This window comes from Portunus trituberculatus, chromosome 19 (genome assembly GCF_017591435.1).
Source record: "Portunus trituberculatus isolate SZX2019 chromosome 19, ASM1759143v1, whole genome shotgun sequence".
Taxonomy (NCBI): Eukaryota; Metazoa; Arthropoda; class Malacostraca; order Decapoda; family Portunidae; genus Portunus; species Portunus trituberculatus.
The window spans coordinates 9,940,790-9,962,730 of record NC_059273.1 but is presented as its reverse complement, the minus strand read 5'-3'; the positions used below and the strand labels follow the sequence as shown (position 1 = coordinate 9,962,730).

Sequence of the window (21,941 nt, the reverse complement as noted above, 5' to 3'; positions counted from 1 at the left end):
TGTCTGTCTCTGTCTCTGTCTCTTTCTCTTTCTCTTTCTCTTTTTCACTCTCGCCATGTGAATAGAGTTTTAGCAATGTTGGCACCACTGACTGATTGACTGACTGACTTAACTTACTTCCATTTAATCTCACCTGCCACACCTGAAGTAATGGCTCCAAACTCCACCACGTTCACCTGTAATTATTCTGTCCCCATGTGTTTTATGTGGCTTAGAAGTTGTTAGGGGGCGAAAATGAATTCCTATAGAGAGCTTTGCCTTTCCTGTAACCAAACCAGATGTGTGTGTGTGTGTGTGTGTGTGTGTGTGTGTGTGTGTGTGTGTGTGTGTGTTTTTATTGAAAGGAAGGAAGCTCTTTAGGTTTTGCTTGCTTAAACAAAGAAAGGAAAGTTTATATAAGGAAGGAAAGAAGGCAGGGAAATGTTTTTGCCTTGACAGAAAGAAAGAATAAAAGACAGGAAATAAGAAAGGATTGGTTAAAAGTTAGTTTGTCTCGATTGAGGGAAAGAAGGTAGGAAGGAAGGAATGAAGGAAGGAAGGAAGGAAGGAAGGAAGGAAGGAGGGAAGGAAGGAAGGAAAGTGTGTAGGTTTGTCTTGATTAAAGGAAGAAAGGAAATAAGTAAAGAAGGCATGTGAAGAGTTGTCATTTCTGAAAAGTCGAGGTCATATCCACACTTACAGTTTTTTTCCTCTCAAAGTAAATAAATTCTGTCAGTCTTACCATCTCTGATCCGTCAACAGTCTCATTAATACAGACAGACAGCTGGCACACTCTAGGATCACAGGACGCCAGACGATGTAGAGAAGACACAAAATAACAACAATAAATACGAAAATTTCCTACAGTTTTGTCAACCTGAATTCACAATCTCCATCAGCCTTTCTCTACACCTGTGATCGTCCTTCCTTGACTTTCACAGCACTGTAAAGAAGAAAATACATGGACACATAAAAAGAATAAAAACGCTCTCGAAAATTGTAGGTTACCTTTTGTCTTTTCAATTACAGAATTATCTAAGAGACTGCGGTACAAGGACACGTGTGTAAAATGTTATATGTGATCGCGGGCAAATTGTGAAGCAGTAAAAGAGGTAATGATAGGTTGCCACGAAGTCTTCCCGGTGATTTTCTTCCACGGAACACTGGCATTTTTGGGTCTCCTGCTCAAATGATCATAGTACTGCCGCGCCGACAGGAAACTGACAAAACTTAATGCAAATATCAACTAAAAGGAACAGATAAAAAAAAAAAAACCAGCAGAAAAATAGATGAAAAATGATGTAATGTGAAATAAAATGATAAGTTCTAGAAAATAAACGAAATAAGAAAAAAACCCTTTCCATTCACACAAGTTTAATGATGAAGACACTCAGGTAGTCTCTCTCTCTCTCTCTCTCTCTCTCTCTCTCTCTCTCTCTCTCTCTCTCTCTCTCTCTCTCTGGACAAAAAGTTAAAATGTTATCGTGTTTCACTGGCGGAAAACAGAATTAGGAAGACTATGAAATGCGGGAAGCAAAACTAAAGCGCAGTGTAGCGGGCATTAAATATCCCGGCGCCGCACTCCAGGCTATGCTCAGGTTCCCCCGTAACGAGGCACCGAACGCGTTGTAACATGATGTGGCTGCTCTTAATTTAATCATCGAACATTTACCTCTTAGAATATATAGAAACCTTGGAGGGTGGTTTTGTTATATGCAGGTTTTGAGTGCGTTGGTTCCCTGATTGGTGATGTAGATGTGGTGAGGCTGTGGTGGTTGTTATGCCTCTGTGGGGAATGGTGTTAATAGATGGTAGATTGTAGAAATAATGGTGATAATGGTGATAATGGATGATGATGCTCAGTGTAAACCTTGTCTCAAATGGCTAAATGCAGAAATAGATACTGATAACTTGTAATAAGGTAGTTTGACACAGAAAGCGCTTGATTGAGCACACACACACACACACACACACACACACACACACACACACACACACACACACACACACACACACACACACACACACACACACACACACACACACGCAATTATTCACGGTCGGGCCATCACAGGGAGCATTAGTCGCCCCCAAACACCGCTTCTGATGGAAAACGCATTATTGTTGCCTTTACCTCTCTCTCTCTCTCTCTCTCTCTCTCTCTCTCTCTCTCTCTCTCTCTCTCTCTCTCTCTCTCTCTCTCTCTCTCTCTCTCTCTCTCTCTCTCTCTCTCTCTCTCTCTCTCTCTCTCTCTCTCTCTCTCTCTCTCTCTCTCTCTCTCTCTCGACTTCTTACATTCCCCTTTCTCCTCTCTATTCTCTAGTTTTTCCTTTCTTTCTCTATTCCTCTCATGTGTACTCTTCCCCTATTTCCTCTCCCACTCCCCTCTTTATCACTCCATTCCCTCACCCCTTCTCGTATTCCCTTGCTTCTCGTCTACTCTCCTTCACCTTCTCCCCTCGGCCTCCCTTCCTCTCCCCTCTCAATGTTCTCCCCCTTCCTGCCTCCCCAACTTATATCTTACAAGTTTTCCTGTGCCCTACTCCTGTATTCCTCCCAGTTTCTCTCTTCCCCCTACTCCTTCAGTCCTGTCCAGAACCACTCCCTTTTTTTTCCTCCTCCTCCTTTTCCTCCTCCTCCTCCTCCTCCTCCTCTTCTTCTTGTTCTTTCCTCCTTTTTCTCCTTTTTCTTTCTTGTGTCTTTTTTTTCTTCTCGTTTTCTTATTTACTGATTTTTCGTGTTCTTTTTCTTGTTTTTCTCTGATTTTTTCTTTGTGGTTTCTGTTTTTTGGGTTTGTTTTTATTTTTCTTTTCTTTTGCATCTCTTCACTTCGTTGTGTGTGTGTGTGTGTGTGTGTGTGTGTGTGTGTGTGTGTGTGTGTGTGTGTGTGTGTGTGTGTGTGTGTGTGTGTGTGTGTGTGTGTGTGTGTACGTTGCTGACACCTTAAAGCAGGTAACTTCATTTCTAGATATCTGGCTTTCTCACCTGCGTTGTTCCTGCTCTTCTCTTTTTTTTTTTTTTTTTTCTTCTTCTTCTTCTTCTTCTTCTTCTTCTTCTTCTTCTTCTTCTTCTTCTTCTCATCGTCTTTTTCGTCTTCTTATTTCTAATCTTCTCTTTTTCATCTTCTTCCTCTTTAGTTTATTTTTTTTACTATTTTCCTTGTCTCCTCCTTTTCTTGTTCTTGTTCTTCTTGTTGTTCTTGTTCGTCTTGTTATTCTTGTTCTTGTTCTTTTCTTCCTCCTCCTCCTCTCCTCTCCTCTCCTCTCCTCTCCTCTCCTCTCCTCTCCTCTCCTCTCCTCTCCTCTCCTCCTCCTCCTCCTCCTCCTCCTCCTCCTCCTCCTCCTCCTCCTCCTCCTCCTCCTCCATATACACCTGGCATCCATGAAGTAGTGTTCAGAGAGAGAGAGAGAGAGAGAGAGAGAGAGAGAGAGAGAGAGAGAGAGAGAGAGAGAGAGAGAGAGAGAGAGAGAAGTAAGTAGTGCTACCGACGGAGGAATGGATGGATTAGAGATGGGAGGATGAGAGGAGGAGGAGGATTAGGAGGAAGAGGAAGAGGAGAAGGAGTTAGAGGAGGAGGAGTAGGAGGAGGAGGAGGAGGAAATAGGACGTGAGAAATGGACTTGAGAGGATTATGTGTACACGGACTGACTGACCATGTGTGTGTGTGTGTGTGTGTGTGTGTGTGTGTGTGTGTGTGTGTGTGTGTGTGTGTGTGTGCGTGCGTGCGTGCGTGCGTGTGCCCAAAAATTCCTTATCTCGACAGTTTTAATAACTTTTCATTTAATCTTCAGTTACCGATCTCACATCACTGGTTCATTTGCTGCTGTGGCTATTTGGTCACTGCACTTGTTGAGGCTCCAAGGGTTCAGGGTTCAGGGTTCGAATCGCCAGGCGGAGGGAGGCAATTCGGCCGGCTCTCCTTGTGTCCTTCCTCTCCCAAGGCCTCTGCTCGCTCAACACACAATAGGTGGGCCGGTAAGTCCAGGATATTGTGACCTCATAGGCTGATAGAAGCAGAGAGGGCTGTGTGTGTGTGTGTGTGTGTGTGTGTGTGTGTGTGTGTGTGTGTGTGTGTGTGTGTGTGTGTGTGTGTTACAGCAAAAACAATAGAATAAACCTAAACAAAATTAACCTCATTTTGTCTACCATGTCTTGTTATTTCTGGTGTATTCTTTCGAGCAACACTAACATGACTGGACAATTCTCTGTTGATATTCCTTATTCATTTATTCATTTGGCTCATTGCTATTTATATTATGTAATTACTTATACCTCATTTCCATATATTACGTTGCTTTTTTAGATCTGATGGCATTCGCAGAAGAGGAAGGAGGGAGAGGTGGAGAAGACGACGAAGGATAATGATGATGATGAGGAAATTAATGTTTTACCTCTTTGTTGTTAATTTTGATAAGGTATTTTAGTTTTCATTTTTCTTCTTCCGTTTCTTTTCATTTTTTCGTAATTGTGTGAGTGTTGTGTGTGGTGAGTGCATACATGGCATTGTTTTGATAGATTTATTATTATTTTTTTTTGCTGCCTTTTTGAGTGGCATCTGCAGCATTCCTATCCCTCTTATTGCTAGCGTCTCCTCTGTTTTCATTGGCTGATTAGTATTTTATGGTGTAGCTATTTGTGTTAATTTCTCGTGTCTTAGATAAACATGAACCTCATATTTTTACACATCTTTCATATTGTTGTTGTTGTTGTTGTTGTTGTTGTTGTTGTTGTTGTTGTTGTTGTTGTTGTTGTTGTTGTTGTTGTTGTTGTTGTTATTGTTGTTGTTGTTGTTGTTGTTGTTGTTGGTGGTGTGTTCCTATTATTGTTGTTGTTGTTCCTATTGTTGTTGTTGTTGTTCCTATTGTTGTTATTATTATTATTATTATTATTATTATTATTATTATTATTATTATTATTATTATTATTATTATTATTATTATTATTATTATTATTATTATTATTATTATTATTATTATTATGTCTGGTTCACACACACACACACACACACACACACACACACACACACACACACACACACACACACACACACACACACACACACTTATCAATTATTCAATGGATGTGACCTGCGTGTAATCCAGTGTGCTTTGCGTCAACGTGTGTCATGTTTTTGGTAGGCTCAAGGCCATGGGTGGGTGTGGGTGAGCAGTGTTCCGGGTTGGGATGTCGTCTGACCCTTGACCTGACCCGGCCACGTGGGCAGAGGTCAGTAAGTGATGCTGTACCAGTGTCTATTAATCATTGTGCAGCATTTGTCTGTGTTATGTGATGTGTGCTGGTCTGGGTGATACATAATTACAAATGCATGTGAAAGGGAACGGTAAATTGTAATACGTTCTTTTGTTGGGAAAAGTATGTAGCTGCTAAAAGTTATATGAAGGATTTTTTGTGTGTTTGATTTGCTGATGTTGAGTGAAATGTGACGCCTATGATTATTATTACTGTTGTTATTATTATTATTATTATTATTATTATTATTATTATTATTATTATTATTATTATTATTATTATTATTATTATTATTATTATTATTATTATTATTATTATTATTATTCAGACAAGTTGGAGGAGGAGGTGAAAGGAAATTATTATTATTATTATTATTATTATTATTATTATTATTATTATTATTATTATTTTTACTAATAGTAATAGTAGTAAAGGAAGTAGTAGTTGTTTTTTTTCTTTTGCCTTTTATATACATTTTCTATTTATCTTTTTCTCTTTGTTCGTTCTTTCTCTTTTATATTTTTGAACATTTTAGTTCTCCTCCTCCTCGTCCATGAATCTTGGGTCAGTGAAAAGAACGAAGGGAATACCCGATTTTTGCACGCAAACCCCATTTTCTTCACAGCGGGGTCTTGTTTAAGGGATCACTTCTCCATTCCCTATTATCATCACCTCCCTCTCCTGTCCTTCCTTCCGCTCCTCTCCTTCCTCTTTCATTTCCTTCTTCACATCTGTTCCTTGTCCAAGCCTTTTTTCCATATCTGTTGTTATCTTTCCTTCCTTATCTTCTCTTATTCTCTTTTTTCTTGTAGCTTTTATTCCTTATTATTTGTTCCATTTCTTTTTTTCTTGGTAAGTTAAAACTATTGCAGTAAACTTCCTCATTTTACACTTGTTTATCTTCCCCCCTCTCTCTCTCTCTCTCTCTCTCTCTCTCTCTCTCTCTCTCTCTCTCTCTCTCTCTCTCTCTCTCTCTCTCTCTCTCTCTCTCTCTCTCTCTCTCTCTCTCTCTCTCTCTCTCTCTCTCTCTCTCTCTCTCTCTCTCTCTCTCTCTCTCTCCTGTTCCTCGTTATCAGCTCTTCCCTTCCTCTCGTTTCCGCTTTCACTCTCCCCTATTTCTCTCTTCCCCTCTTCTTCTCCCGACTTAGTTATCGGTTCCCCTTACGTTATCGAGCTTCCATGGTGAGAGAGAGAGAGAGAGAGAGAGAGAGAGAGAGAGAGAGAGAGAGAGAGAAAACACTATCATCGTTATTCCTTGCCGACGGTTTGCCAGTTTCTCTCCAATTGTTTCTCTCCGTCTTTTCTCTGGCCGCCTTATCTCTCCCTCCTCCCCTTCCTCACTCCCTTCGTCCCCCTCCACTCTTTATCTCCTTCCTTTCACTCTCTTATGGCGCCCATCAACGCTGACGTCTGCCGGAAGTTCGGTTTGTGATAGATACAGAAGAATAACGAAGAAATTGGTTTTTTTCTCCATCTCTCTCTCTCTCTCTCTCTCTCTCTCTCTCTCTCTCTCTCTCTCTCTCTCTCTCTCTCTCTCTCTCTCTCATATGATTTAACTTGTGGAAGGAATTGGTTTGCGTCCTTTTCTGTTATTCTGTCTCAGATTCCAGTGAGGGTTGTCTGTAAATTGAATGGAAGATGATATTTGGACTAGTGAAATAGTTAATACTTGTGTTCAGATGCTTAGAAAGGTGTAAAGGCTGTCTGCGTAGCGAATTTAAGTGCAGAAATTTGTCTTATTCTATTGTTTCTATATTGTTGCTTTGGCTGTAAATTAAGGATAAGTTTTAATCCCTTCTTTACCTGGACGCATTTCTACCTTGTGATTTATGTACGATTAGACCATTTTATTGATAAGAGGAAGGGTCTATGGAGGTCAGAAGATTAATGGCCACAGTCTTCACTATTTTAATGCCCTTCTTAAGCTTCTGAAGCTGTAGAAAATTACCAAATAGTGAGCAGAATGAATATGGAAACGCTTCTTGGTACTGAAAGGGGTTGATAAATGGAATAATGAGCTTTATACCGAGGTGCTCTGTTATTTACGTTCAGAATTTCATTACTCACTGTCGTCACCTTCACTGCGCTGGCCTCTTCTTAAGCTTGAAGGGGTTGTGATGGTCATTCCGTGTTGTTTTTAAAAGTACCTCTGAAAGAAATCGTGATTGATTTGTTGACTGATTTGTTGAGATATTTAACTGCCCTTGTTTTTATTTTGAGTGTGGCATTATAGTAGCAAATACCACAGTGTGATTACTAGTGAGAGGGTGGAAAGGTTAGCAATCATCAAGATGAAATGGAACGTAATATCCGGGAGAGGTTTCCAAATATTGCTTTTCTGTCCCTCTTTTTAGTCATTCTGTGGAGTATGACGTGACTTTTGGCAGCTATAGAGGTCTTTCCATTCTCTCGTGTTTGACATTTACTCGTTCATTGAAACTTGTTTTTGTTTGTGTGAAGGTTTAAGTATAGATGATCGCTTCAGGTGAACAATGCTGCGGTGATGGCAACACAGTTATGAAGGTAATTAGCGGAGACAGGTGTTTGGTGCAGGTGAGGTGTGACGTCAACATTATTTTCTGCAAAACAGAATGAGTCTCTGTAAATTACTTCAATAGAAATAATTAGGTATTGATGATAAGAAGGTAACTTTTATGTTGAGTATATAAGCCAAGCATGACAAAAATAAGCTGCGGAGGAGTTATTAATGCAACACAAAAAGCTAAGGACGAACCAACCTTTTCAAAGCTTAGCACAGTTTGTTTTGAAACCTGCTTTTAAATGGATGAAGAAAACTTGTTTTGTATCAACTTCCAGGAACAATTATTAGAGTCACCATTGATGTATCGGAAAGGAATGTCACTCAAAATTCCTTTATTAATGAAAAAAGGACAACGAACTTTTTTCAAAATGAATTAATAGACACTTGTATTGGAATTAAAGCAGAACAAATTTACCTAACTTTGTGTTGGAGACTCAAAGCTTAACCACATCCGGATCATTAATTGATGAAAATAAGAAGTATAACATGGAAAAATAGTTATGAAACATCCTGTAGCTGGTAATTCATCCGTAATGATAATAATGATGATGATGATAATAGTAAATATAGTAATAATAATAATAATAATAATAATAATAATGAATGATAATAATAATGATAATGATAATGATAATAATAATAATAATAATAATAATAATAATAATAATAATAATAATAATAATAATAACAACAACAATACTGATAATAACAATGATGAAATGTTTGGAATAGGAAACATGGGGGTGAAGCAGATGGAATGTTAGTGAATCTTCATGCCGACGAAGCAATGTCGAGATAATCTGAACAACAAGGATATGAAGCAGCGCAGGAGAGCAAGATTAAAGATGAACGCATGAAGAAACCAAGTAATACTCAACATGGACGTATGAGAGAACCACGTAAGGCAGACGTGAATTATTAACCTGAGCCGAGAAATTAGTTCGGGAATCAGAAATAAAAGACTGAAAAAAGATCCGATTAATTCAGACACACGGAACAATGCAAGGGTGGAATATGAGAGCGTGTATAATCCATATATGTCATTGTGTTGTTCATTGTAATGTGGATGTAAGTGACCTTTGAGTCTTGCAAAAGGGCGAGGATATGATGAGGCGAGGAGAGCTGTGCAAAGGATACGAGGTGAGGAGAGAAAAATAAAGCAATGAATATGAAATTCTGAAGACTAAGAGATGAAAGCAAGGCAAGATGAGGTTATGATGGATTAGTAAGGAGAGAAAGCAAGAGATGAGATGATAAATGAGAGATGAGTGGGTGTCAGCAGGTGGAGGTGAGAAAGACCAGATGGAGATGAGGGAGGTCAGGTGGAGGTGAAGGAGCCCATATGGAAGTAAGGGTGGCTAGCAGGTGGAACAATGGAGTCAAACCCTTTATTCTGCGGTGAAGGGAGCAGCAGGTGGTGGTGGCGGTGCTGGTGGCGATAATGATGAAATTGTTCCACTCAAGCAACTGAAAATGCGAGTTTTTACAACATATATATATTTTTTTGCGCTGAAAGAGAGAAAAAATCTCATTTAACATTTTCTTATCAAATATTAATCACATATTTCAATACAACGCAGAAAAATTATAATGGAGATTGAAATGAGTGAGAGCGTGTTGTGATGACGGTGATGGTGCGGGGTGATGGGAGGGGAATGGTGATAATGGTGGTGGGAGCAGATCAAGGGGGAGATGGGAGGGAGAGAGGGGAGGGTGGGGGGAGAGAGAGACCAGCAACTAATGCACAAAATAGGAAAAAAAAAAAACAATACGTTGCAATGAATTTGATTATCAATTTAATTTTGTCAGAAAGATTAATTTATCTACTACAACGGTTACGTTTACTACTACTACTACTACTACTACTACTACTACTACTACTACTACTACTACTACTACTACTACTACTACTACTACTACTACTACTACTAAAATAGGCCATTGTGGCTGCTTCTTCAACACACACACACACACACACACACACACACACACACACACACACACACACACACACACACACACACACACACACACACACACACACTTGTACTGTTCCTAGATCAATCAAAAGAGAGACACGTCATTAGCCAAGACAAGCAACAGAGAGAGAGAGAGAGAGAGAGAGAGAGAGAGAGAGGGCGTGGGAGGTAGTGATAGTTAGATGGAGAATTTTTTTTTTAGAGGTTCTTTGGCTTCAAGTTTGACAAGAGCTTGTTAGTAATTTTTGATGTGTGTGTGTGTGTGTGTGTGTGTTCGTTGTCTCAGTCCAAAGTTCGCCAGGTTGTTGTAATTGCTCTTTTGCTTTCCACTTTGCCTCTGTGTCTGTCTGTCTGTCTGTCTGCCTGCCATTCATTCCCTTTGTCTGTCCGTCCGTCTGTCTTACTCTCTCCTCTTTCTTGTCTTTTCAGTATTGTGTTTCCGTCCGTGTGTCTGTTTCAGCATATCCCAGTCTCTCTCTCTCTCTCTCTCTCTCTCTCTCTCTCTCTCTCTCTCTCTCTCTCTCTCTCTCTCTCTCTCTCCGGTAAAAATCATTCAAATATTTTTTTTTTTTGTGTTCCTTTGTTTTATTATTCATTGTACGCAAGACCGCGGCGAATGATACGTGATTCTTTTCCTGATTCTTTTCTTCTTCTTTCTGTGTCTATAAAATGTTCATTGGGAAGCTGCCTTTTTAATTTTTCGCTTCTAACTTTTAATTCTCTTTCCTGTTTGTTTTTCTTATGATTTTTTCTTCTTCATATCTTCTTTTATTTTTTCCTTTTGGTTTATCTGTCTGACTCACATTTCTTTTCGTTACTTTTTCTTCTTTGTTTACATATGATATTGGATGCATAATTCATTTTTTTGTACGTATTGACATATATACTTGTTTCTATTTAGGTTTTTTTGTATTTTTTCATATTTTCTCTTTATTTTTCCTATTTTTTTTCTGGTAGTTCATGTATGAGATAGACAATTAATTTATTTTTGTATTTCTGTAACACATGTACATTCTTCAGTTTTATGTATTGTATGATATTTTCTCTTTGGATTTCTCTTTTCCATTTCCCTTTCTGTGTTTTTTTCCCTTTTTGTCTTGCATATTTTATTATACATTTAATTTTATGTATATTGTGACGCATACTTGGTTTAATTTTCTGTACATTGATATTCTATGCATTTTATTATTATTATTTTCTCTTTGGATTTCTTTACCCGTTTTCCTCTCTGTTTTTTCGCTTTTCTCCTTATTTGCATATTTTATTGGACATTAATTTTATGCATATTGTAACCCATACTTGGTTTAATTTTCTTTATACTTACATTCTCTGTATTCTATTATATTTTCTATTTGGATATTTTTACCCGTTTTCCTTTTTTTCTCCCCTTTTTTTGTCTATTTGCATATATTATTAGACATTTAATACCATGCATACCTTTAACGCATTCTATTATATTTTTTTTCATCTAGATTTCTTTTCCTGCTTACCTATTTTTTTTTTCTCTCTCTTTCTGTCTTGCATATTTTATTGAACTTTTGATTTTATGTTTATTGTAACGCACAGTTGATTAAATTTTTCGTATAGTGATATTTCATGTATTTTATTGTGTTTTCTATCTGGATTTCTTTTTTACTTCTCTTTCTTTTTTCCCCTTTTATTTGTCTCTATTTGCATATATTATTGGACACACATTTAATTTCATGCATATTGTAACGCACACTTGGTTTCATATTCCGTATACAGATATTTCAGTCTCGCCTTCCCTCCTCCCGGTACCTGCGCGTCGCTCTTGTCTAATGAGGTGCAGGTGCTAATGACGGCGATGCACGTTAGCGCGTAAATCCAGCGTCGCGTGGGGCAAAGACCGGGGCGGGCCAATGTAGCGTTAAACGGGGCAATCGTTAAATGGATCTTGCGTAAAACGAGACTTGCATTATATAGCTCTCTCTCTCTCTCTCTCTCTCTCTCTCTCTCTCTCTCTCTCTCTCTCTCTCTCTCTCTCTCTCTCTCTCTCTCTCTCTCTCTCTCTCTCTCTCTCTCTCTCTCTCTCTCTCTCTCTCTCTCTCTATCAGTTTGTCTTTGTCTCTCTGTCTGTCTGTTTTTTGTTTATATCTGTCTGTCTGTCTGTTTTTTTGTTTATATCTGTCTGTCTGTCTGTTTTCTCTCTGTCTGTGTATGTGACAATCTGTGATGTTTGGTTGCTCTCTCTCTCTCTCTCTCTCTCTCTCTCTCTCTCTCTCTCTCTCTCTCTCTCTCTCTCTCTCTCTCTCTCTCTCTCTCTCTCTCTCTCTCTCTCTCTCTCTCTCTCTCTCTCTCTCTCTCTCTCTCTCTCTCTCTCTCTCTCTCTCTCAATTACTTTACACCGGAGCGGGTCGTTCAGCCTTGTCGGTTCCTCGGTACTAATTCATTGCAGGAATTCTACTTTGATGGACCCTCCCGTGTTCTCCTCGTCTCCTCTTACTCACGCCCTCTTGTCCTAGCACGCCCCAGTGTTACCCTAGCTGGAGAGAAGTACATGGGTGGCAGGTATAGAAGAGCACTGAGCGTAGGAGTAATAGGTTGATGTGTATTGAAGGCTAAGTACACGCGAGCAGTGGCGAGATACATTGCGTTTGATTCAGTGACGTGAAAAGGATTGCCAGGGTGGGGGTTTCGTCATGTGTGGCTGAAAGTGGTGCTCTATATGTTGATAACGAGATTTCTGTGTAGAGTGATAGCTTAATGTGTGCATTTCTAAACCTTTCACTCTCTCGATAAGGTTATTCTCAAAGTCCACATGGATTAATTAGGTTCTCAAAGCATTTTTTCCCATATTGATGGTACAAAATCACTGTCAACAATATTAATGCAGTCACGACACTCATTTACTTTACTTTGCATATGAAAAGGAGTTTAGGTTAGAAGCCAAAGTGTTTAGGAGTTTTAGGGGTTGGGAAAGGGAAGAGTTGAATGTGTATCTTAGCTAACACAGAATATCCAGTTTCAGGAAGCATAGCAGCTGGTACCTTAGATTTTGACTCATATCATGTTCAGTGCTGAGTTAACTGTATTCAGGACTCAATATGGTGTGAATCTTTGTTCGTGCTCCTTAGTTTAAACCCTTCAGTACCATGACGCGTTTCCTTATTCATTCTGCTTACTATTTGGTGATTTTATACAGCTTCAGGAAGTTATGTGGGGATTGAAATAGTGAAGACTGTGACCATTAATCTTCTGACCTTCATAGACCTTTCCTGATGTAAATAAAATTGTCTAATTGTACACAAATCTCAAGATAAAAATGTATCCCAGTGTTGAAGGAGTTAATACGTAGAATGGTTTTTGTACAGATTTATACTAAACCTTTGAAATAATACTCAGAGATCAAATATCCGTCAGTCTCTTTGTTGGATGTAGTTCAGTTTTTCTTTAGTAAATTTGTTCATGGTTACTCACATAAAATCATAAATGTCATCGGCAACCAAAGAGTAGAAGTAAAATGGATAATTGTTTGAAATGTTGGCTGGGCTTCATTTGAAAGTGAATAGAAAAATGGACGTCAAATATCGGCTGTCATTGAGGCCATAACTACGATAACCACTGTATGAGGATATAATGAGGCTTTGATGCACAAGATCACACGGTATTAGCTCCAATTAGTTATCGTAGGAAGATTAGAAGCCGGAGACTCTCTTGGCTGTGTTGTATTGCACTGCTCCATTACTGAATAGGAGTCCACCTCGTTCATGTACCTCCTCCATTTTAAACTCCCTCGAAATATATTCTGCTCTTTCATTTTTCTTTGTTATTTTCACCTAAACCGCAGAAGAATTATACTTTTTAAAATGAATTCAGATCTGTCCTCGCCTCGAATTCTGTGTCGTTCTGGTGCATATTCCTGTATTAATATCAGAGTTTGCGTTTTTGTTCGTTTATCTTCGTCCCAACTATTCCCTGCCAATGCGTTGCTGTATTTTGTAACGCCACCAACAAATCCCGTAGTCGCCTCGCCAGAATATGTCACATACTACTGTAAAGAAACAAGGAGAAAATGGAGAGGGGGAAGGGGAGAGAACGGGAGAGAAGGGGGAGAGAAAAGTCAGGATGGGAGAGGGAGGGGAAAGGATACTGAGGAGAGAGGAAAGATTATAAGGTACTGTAAGCTAAATGTGTCCCACGCTTTACCTGTGCTGCGAACTTTGTGATTGTTGTTTTGTGAAGTAGTGTGTGTGTGTGTGGGTTTGCTTTTTAAAATATTGCTTTAACCTTTCTTTTCTGGTGAGGTTTCTGTCTTCATATGAGCGAGTTAATTTCTGTGTGTAGAGAGAGAGAGAGAGAGAGAGAGAGAGAGAGAGAGAGAGAGAGAGAGAGAGAGAGAGAGAGAGAGAGAGAGAGAGAGAGAAAGACAACTATTTTTTACCCCATTAGCATAGACACGTGATATGAGCTACTGTTATGATATGAGACATGTGCAATTACTTCCCTCTGAGTGGTGTGGTAATGTGAGTCACGTGATTGTTGAGCAGAGTAGAGGCTGTGCAAGGGTCTGTGGTGCTGGTAACTTTTCCTCTCCCCTTTCCTCCTTCCCACCCTCTTCTTTTAACGCTTCAGGGGTGTAGAGGTGGAGGAGGGAAGGCTTGTGGACTCTTCTGTAGTGGCGGTGGAGTGAAAAATGTGGAATATATGAAGGGGATGGTGCCTCGATATGCGTGAGATGTTCGGTTTCAGGGTAAGGTAAGCAGCGGTGCACAGGTGTGAGGAAGTGATTAGGTGAGACAGGTGTGGGAAGCTGATTAATTGTGAGACAGGTGTAGAGCAGGTGGGTTGGTTGTGCTTCTCACTTCGTGTTTTTTTATTTGATTTTTTTTTAGGTACATTGAAAATATGATAGTAAGAAACGCACTTGCACACACACACACACACACACACACACACACACACACACACACACACACACACACACACACACACACACACACACACACACACACACACACACACACACACACACACACACACACACACACACACACACACACACACACACAGTCATACTATATTCATCAAAATCCTTTCTTTTCCCCTCTGGACTCACGTATGCATGGATCTCTCTCTCTCTCTCTCTCTCTCTCTCTCTCTCTCTCTCTCTCTCTCTCTCTCTCTCTCTCTCTCTCTCTCTCTCTCTCTCTCTCTCTCTCTCTCTCTCTCTCTCTCTCTCTCTCTCTCTCTCTCTCTCTCTCTCTCTCTCTCTCTCTCTCTCTCTCTCTCTCTCTCTCTCTCTCTCTCTCTCTCTCTCTCTCTCTCTCTCTCTCTCTCTCTCTCTCTCTCTCTCTCTCTCTCTCTCTCTCTCTCTCTCTCTCTCTCTCTCTCTCTCTCTCTCTCTCTCTCTCTCTCTCTCTCTCTCTCTCTCTCTCTCTCTCTCTCTCTCTCTCTCTCTCTCTCTCTCTCTCTCTCTCTCTCTCTCTCTCTCTCTCTCTCTCTCTCTCTCTCTCTCTCTCTCTCTCTCTCTCTCTCTCTCTCTCTCTCTCTCTCTCTCTCTCTCTCTCTCTCTCTCTCTCTCTCTCTCTCTCTCTCTCTCTCTCTCTCTCTCTCTCTCTCTCTCTCTCTCTCTCTCTCTCTCTCTCTCTCTCTCTCTCTCTCTCTCTCTCTCTCTCTCTCTCTCTCTCTCTCTCTCTCTCTCTCTCTCTCTCTCTCTCTCTCTCGGTACAGTCACCTATTCACTCCTCAGTCTTGCCTCACATGTCGGTGTTTGCAAGACTCAGCACGAGGCAGCCTGTGTGTAGGACGCGGGCAGCCAGCCATGCAAGCACCAACATTCCAACATTACTGATGAATACTCCTGAGCATCGCTGTTGTTCCCCGGCCGCTAGTTAAGCGTATTTCAGTGTATCCCCACAGTAGCGGTGGAGTGAAGGAGCTTGTTCCATTGGTCTCTCCACTCCCTGGGCACGTGTGTAGTATGAAAGGATTGTGTTTACGTAGTTGGTGAGTGACTGGTCGATAGGTATTAGTCAGGTAGCTGATTACAAGTACGAGTGTTTGATTGGTTTGTGTTAAAGGCATTCCTATTCACTTCCGTGGCACGTGTGTGTTTATTCAGGCTTAGTTAAATCTCGATGGCTTTTTATCTTTAAGTCTTTCTTTCTTGGTTTTTATTATTTATAAGTTTTGAGTTTTTTTTCATATTTTCTCCAGTTGGTTTTTCATTCTCTCTCTCTCTCTCTCTCTCTCTCTCTCTCTCTCTCTCTCTCTCTCTCTCTCTCTCTCTCTCTCTCTCTCTCTCTCTCTCTCTCTCTCTCTCTCTCTCTCTCTCTCTCTCTCTCTCTCTCTCTCTCTCTCTCTCTCTCTCTCTCTCTCTCTCTCAGCTAGTCGTACACATCCAGAAAAAGAAAGGCGACAGTAAGGAATAATTCATAGCAAGACCGGCCGCACTTCAAAGCTGCAATACAAAACTCCAATCCGGGAAGTTCTTTCATGTACGAGCACCAGAGTTTGTCTTTCCCCGCCGTCTGTGCCAGCCCGCCACTCATCAGCCAGTCACTCCTCCGGTCCTTGCTTAGCGCGGGGACTGAGCAGCAGAACCTCGCCTTCCATCTCCTTTAATTAAAATGTTAATCTGAAATGCAGCACAGTACAAAGCTACATAATATCTCGTGTACTTAACTTTACTTTTTTTTCTTCTTAATATGGATAGTGAATATATATAAAGGGCTTGCCGGGTACTTCATTTAACGTGGCCAGCCATTTTTCTTTTACCTCCATGAATCTTGTACTCTTGAAGCTCGTAAACTAAATGAATTGAAATGAATTAAAGACTATTATAAACTGCTGGAAATACGGACTAGCTAAGGTGTTTCTTCTACTGTTCCACTTACCGCTACTCGCCTTTAGTTACCGCGCTCACCTGCCCCAGAACAGGTCACCAGGTACCGGCGTCAGTGGTATTCTAGCCATTTAGTCATCAAGTTATTTGACGGCAGTCTAATTGGTCCCTGGGGAGTTCCTTGGGGCCACGGATCACCTTCGGCTCACTCACCTGGGGCTTTAATCACCTGGGCCCTTAGTCACCTGGGGTCTTACTCACCTGGGGGCTCACTTACTTAGACCACACCAAGAGAGAGAGAGAGAGAGAGAGAGAGAGAGAGAGAGAGAGAGAGAGAGAGAGAGAGAGAGAGAGAGAGATTTGATTTGATTTGATTAATTTATTGCGTCGTAGCGTTAGATAAATATACAATTGATAGCTCATGAGAGAGAGAGAGAGAGAGAGAGAGAGAGAGAGAGAGAGAGAGAGAGAGAGAAATACATACATACATGCTTATATACACAGACAAACAAATAGACATTAAATAAAATCGGACAGACAAACAGGTAAAATGGACACCGATATAGACAGGCAGACAGACAGACAGACAGACAGACAGACATATCAAAGACAGTCAAGTAAGACAGACAGGAAGACAGACACTCTAATATACTGAAACAATGAACTTGATAATTGTGTTGAGCAAGTTGCAGAAAGTATAAGTAAAACAATTCCTGATGGTTTCTAGTTCATGTCCATTACAGGTGTGTGGGACAAACAAGCTCATGCAACACCTGGGGATTAATGAGATGACTTCACGTGTCACCACTTGGACACACACACACACACACACACACACACACACACACACACACACACTAAAAAGTTATGGATGTGTGTTTTTTGGTGTTTTCCAATAGTTGTGTTTTGTTTGGTGTATTTGTAGGCCTTTGTTCTTATAATGCTTTGCTGATTATATCAATGTTAATGATGTTGTTGTTGTTGTTGCTGTTGTTGTATCTATTGTTCTTTTTGAGCATGTGGGAATACGGGCGGAAACATTTCCAGCTATTAACTCTCTTAACTCTCTCTCTCTCTCTCTCTCTCTCTCTCTCTCTCTCTCTCTCTCTCTCTCTCTCTCTCTCTCTCTCTCTCTCTCTCTCTCTCTCTCTCTCTCTCTCTCTGTGTGTGTGTGTGTGTGTGTGTGTGTGTGTGTGTGTGTGTGTGTGTGTGTGTGTGTGTGTCCCGTCAGATCACATTTCCTTTGTGCGATTTCTCCATGATTATTTTCATTTTTTATCGTCATCCCCTCCTCTTATTTTTTTCATAGAAAGAATCCCACATTTTTGTTTCTCTTTCCTCCTCTCCTTTCCTTCCTTTTTCCCTTTCTATATTTTTCTCTATATTCCTTGTAAGTCTTTTCTCTCTCTCATATTCTCCTCAGCGGAAAATATCCCTGGTTTCTTTTCTCTTTGTTTCTTCCTCTTTATTTTTCTTTTCTTTTCTCGATTACAAATTCTTCTGCTGCCTTTCTCTACGCTTTCCTATTCGCCATTCGTATCTGCTTTGTTCCTCTCAACGAAATCAGTGTTAAGGGTTACTAGCTTTTAAAAATTCTGACTTCTGTGCGGCAGTATAAAATAAAAGGAAGAGAAAAAAAATATATGTTACTGATGAATATTACACGTGACTCTTATGTATTATTATTTCAACATCTCTTTTTCTTTTTCTGAGTCGCTTTTCCGTATGATTTTGCGCGGAACTCATCTTTATTATTAACTTCTTTTCCAGGAAAGCATGACATTTCTCTCATTTGGAATTAAAAAGCGTAGAGTATTTGTGTTTTTAATGTACATAGGTGCTGTTTTTTTGGGTGGTTTAAAGAGGAAGAGAAGGAGGAGGAGTGAGAGGAGAGGGACGAGATGGAGGAGTTGGATGAAGAAGAAGAGGAGGGATGAGAGGAGTGGGACAAGGTGGTGGAGGTGGATGAGGAAGAGGAGGAAGAGTGCGAGGTGTGGGACAAGGTGGAGGAGGTGGATGAGGAAGAGGAGGACGAGGACGAGGACGAGTATGATGACGAGGACGAGAAAGAGGAAGAGGTGTAGGATGAGGAAAAGGAAGAGTAAGAGTAAGGGGAAGATAAGGAAGAGGAGGAGGAGGACGAGGACGAGGACGAGGACGAGGACGAGGAGGAGGAGGAGGAGGAGGAGGAGGAGGAGGAGGAGGAGGAGGAGGAGGAGGAGGAGGAGTTAAAGAAAGGAAGGGATTTACTAAGAATAGCAAAAAAAAAAAAATAAATAAATAAAACAAGAGAAAGGAAAGGAAATGCGTAAAGGAGGATTGCAAAAAATCATCATTTATTTTTTTTTATCAAGAAAATGATAATCCCACCAAATTTGTCATGTAAAAGTGATCATTTTCTTTTTTTTTTTTTTTATCTTTGTCTTATTCTTTCGTTTCTACCATTCTCTTGCTCTTGTTTTTGTTCATTCTTTCTTTATATTTTTCCTATTTTTGTTCCCCGTTCTAACTTTTACCGCGTTTATTCTTGCTCGTGTTGTTTGTAATATTTTCTTGATCTCTTTCTCTTTTTTTTTTTCCTATTCTTTCTTCTGATCTCGTCTTAGTTTTCGATATTTCCCTCTCTCCATTTTCCCTTGCTTTCTGTATTCTAGCTTTTCTTTTACTCTCTCTCTCTTTTCCAGTTCACCATGACGTCTTTTCTCTTTTTCCTTCCCTTCATCGCCCACTTCTCTTCATTTTTTCAGCTTTTTCCTTTTTGTGAACGTTTTTACTCAGTGTCATTCTTTTCCCTCGACTTCTTCTCCTTCCTTTACTTTGTTCTTTATCTTGTTCCTTTTGTCTGCGTCTCTCTCTCTCTCTCTCTCTCTCTCTCTCTCTCTCTCTCTCTCTCTCTCTCTCTCTCTCTCTCTCTCTCTCTCTCTCTCTCTCTCTCTCTCTCTCTCTCTCTCTCTCTCTCTCTCTCTCTCTCTCTCTCTCTCTCTCTCGTTGTTAACACAAGTAAAAGTTGAACATTTAGTGACTTGAGGAAGAAGGAGAAGGAGGAGGAGGAGGAGGAGGAGGAGGAATAATTGAAAGAAAATTACGAGAAGCGGGAGGAGAAGGAAAATGAAGAGACGGAGAAGGAGGAGAAGATAAAGAAGAGGAGTAATATGCAAAGGAAGGAGGGAAGGAAGGAATACATAGGAAAAAACAGACAACATCAGCCTTATTGGGCCAAACGAGGCTGTCTGTGTGACTCTGCTACCTCTGCAAATGTATCTAAGAGAATCAAATGTCAAAAGTAGGAATTTGTTGTGAAAAGCATGAAAAACAAGATGCATTTATTCTTATCTGAAAACAGTGACAATTTAAAGGTATTGCCATAAATTTTATAAAGCCTAAATGAAAAAAGAGTGTGACCAGATTTTTATTTAGTGTATGTCAGAGAATCACCCATAAGAATTATCACTAAAAATCTGATTAAGCGTCTCTTATCATTTTTGGTTCGTATTAGAGAGGAGAACTTTTAAAGGGAAACACGAAACAGTGCAAATTAATGTGAAGAGATGCGCTATTTCTGTCCGTGGTTGTCCTTGGTGTGGTGTGTGTTTGTTAGTGTGTCTTGAGATGGTAAGAGATAATCCATAAATCTGGCTGCTATTTGGAACTCTTTTCTCCCGGAGTGGCCAATAATAGACTCTTTGTCTCCCTTTGTTCCATTGTCTGGCTTCTTTCGCGCTCTAAATACACAATTCTTTTCGAATTTAACTGATTGAAATAACATGATGTCTCGCAAAGAATGTAAAAATGAAAATAAATAAGGATACTGCAAAACGCCATTTAACGTGCACAGTTCATTTTCTTTTCGTTAAAATTTTCCATCTGGTTGTTATCAACGATCGTGTTTGTGAACCAGTTCTTGCCTGTTGCTGTGCATCCCATTTTGTTTAGGTGACAAACATTTGTGTGTCTCTTTCTCTTGGTGAACCTTTCTCTGTCTCTTTTTTGCTGACATTTTCTGGATAAACAAAATCATATATATTTCTTTTGTGCTCTTGGCCGATCTCCTTCAATTGCACAAAATAAGAAGAAATAAATGAATGAATGAATCAACAAATATATGGATCAATAAAGAAACAACAGCTACTCCCATCATGTGACCACTCAGCCTCCACCTTTCCTGGAAACGACGCTTCATCAGCAACACGCGGCGCAGCTGCTCTGCCAAATAATACAGGCGGTGTACGGCCTGCTGGACGTGTCGCGTACGTGTTTCGGTCATTAAAGGCCAGATCACAGGGATGAAGGTTAAGTTAAAACTACCGTGCGACACGTCACCAGGCGGCGTTACCCGGGCGTCTCATACGGAACAACACAATAGTGCGAGGCGAGCGAAGCAATACCGGTCTTGTCAAGAACCGGATACGTACGTGGTGGCGCTGAATGAAGCACACTCACTGTTCGTGGAAGTCGCCGTCAGTTGAATGTCCTGTGTTGAACCTTCTGAATAATAATCAGTAGAATGTTACATTGTTTACAACACTTAATTGGCCTTCAGTTTGGATTCACCATTTTGTTCAACTTTTTTTTTTCTTTTTTTTTTGCTTCGGGAAGTGCAATTTTTTTTTTTATTCCCTTGACCGACTTCCTGAATGCATTTAAGTATAAATCATAGATGAAAGTCTATCTTTTTGTTAGTCAGACAATATGATTTCTACAATAATGAAAGTAACAGATAAACTTCTTGGTATTCCAGCTCCGTCAGGTCTTGGGAAGTTTTCTGGTTCACTATTTTTACTTTACGCAAAAATATTCCTTTCTTCCCACACAATACCTACACGATTGTCTTCGCGTCATTCTTCCCTTCCTCCCCGGGGCGAGTGTCTCAGGCTGGGGTGGGTGGGAAGGGAGGAAACTTCTCACTTTACTATCTATTCTGGATACACTGCTAAAACATGCAACGTCGTTTTGCGTCGACAGGCTGTCTGTGCCCCGCTGCCGCCCCGCTGTCCAGGTGCCCCCTCCTCACCCCACCCCGCTGCTTTGTCCTCTCCTCCTCTTCCTCTTCCTCCTGTTCCTCCTCCTCCTCCTCCTCCTCCTCCTGTGTCCATCCATCTTTCCCTTGTTACTTGAATGGCGCCTTTAAAACAATGACTCGCTTCGCAGAATCGCTGACTACCACTCGTTAGGCCATTACGGGTTAAGAGCCTGAAACCATCTCCTCCTCCTCCTCCTCCTCCTCCTCCTCCTCCTCCACTAAGAGTCTCGTATGTGACTTACATTCCTTGCTCATTCCCGTAAGTGGTTTCATGATTTTTGATTGAAGGGTAATTTAATACCATGACTCGGAGGGCTCGTCGTTGTTGTCGTCGTTGTTAGTGAGGGTTGCTGTTGTTGTGGTGGT

At 40.4% G+C, this 21,941-nt stretch overlaps 1 long non-coding RNA gene across 1 annotated transcript in view; it reads left to right on the top strand.

Annotated features, from left to right (window-relative positions):
• LOC123506340 overlaps positions 1–5,506 on the top strand; it is a 34,090-nt gene extending 28,584 nt beyond the window's left edge. Inside the window, exons 2-4 of the long non-coding RNA XR_006675409.1 lie at positions 3,771–3,954; positions 4,283–4,394; positions 5,118–5,506. This is a non-coding gene — a long non-coding RNA (uncharacterized LOC123506340). The remainder of the gene's footprint in view (positions 1–3,770; positions 3,955–4,282; positions 4,395–5,117) is intronic.
• Positions 5,507–21,941: the final 16,435 nt, after the last annotated feature.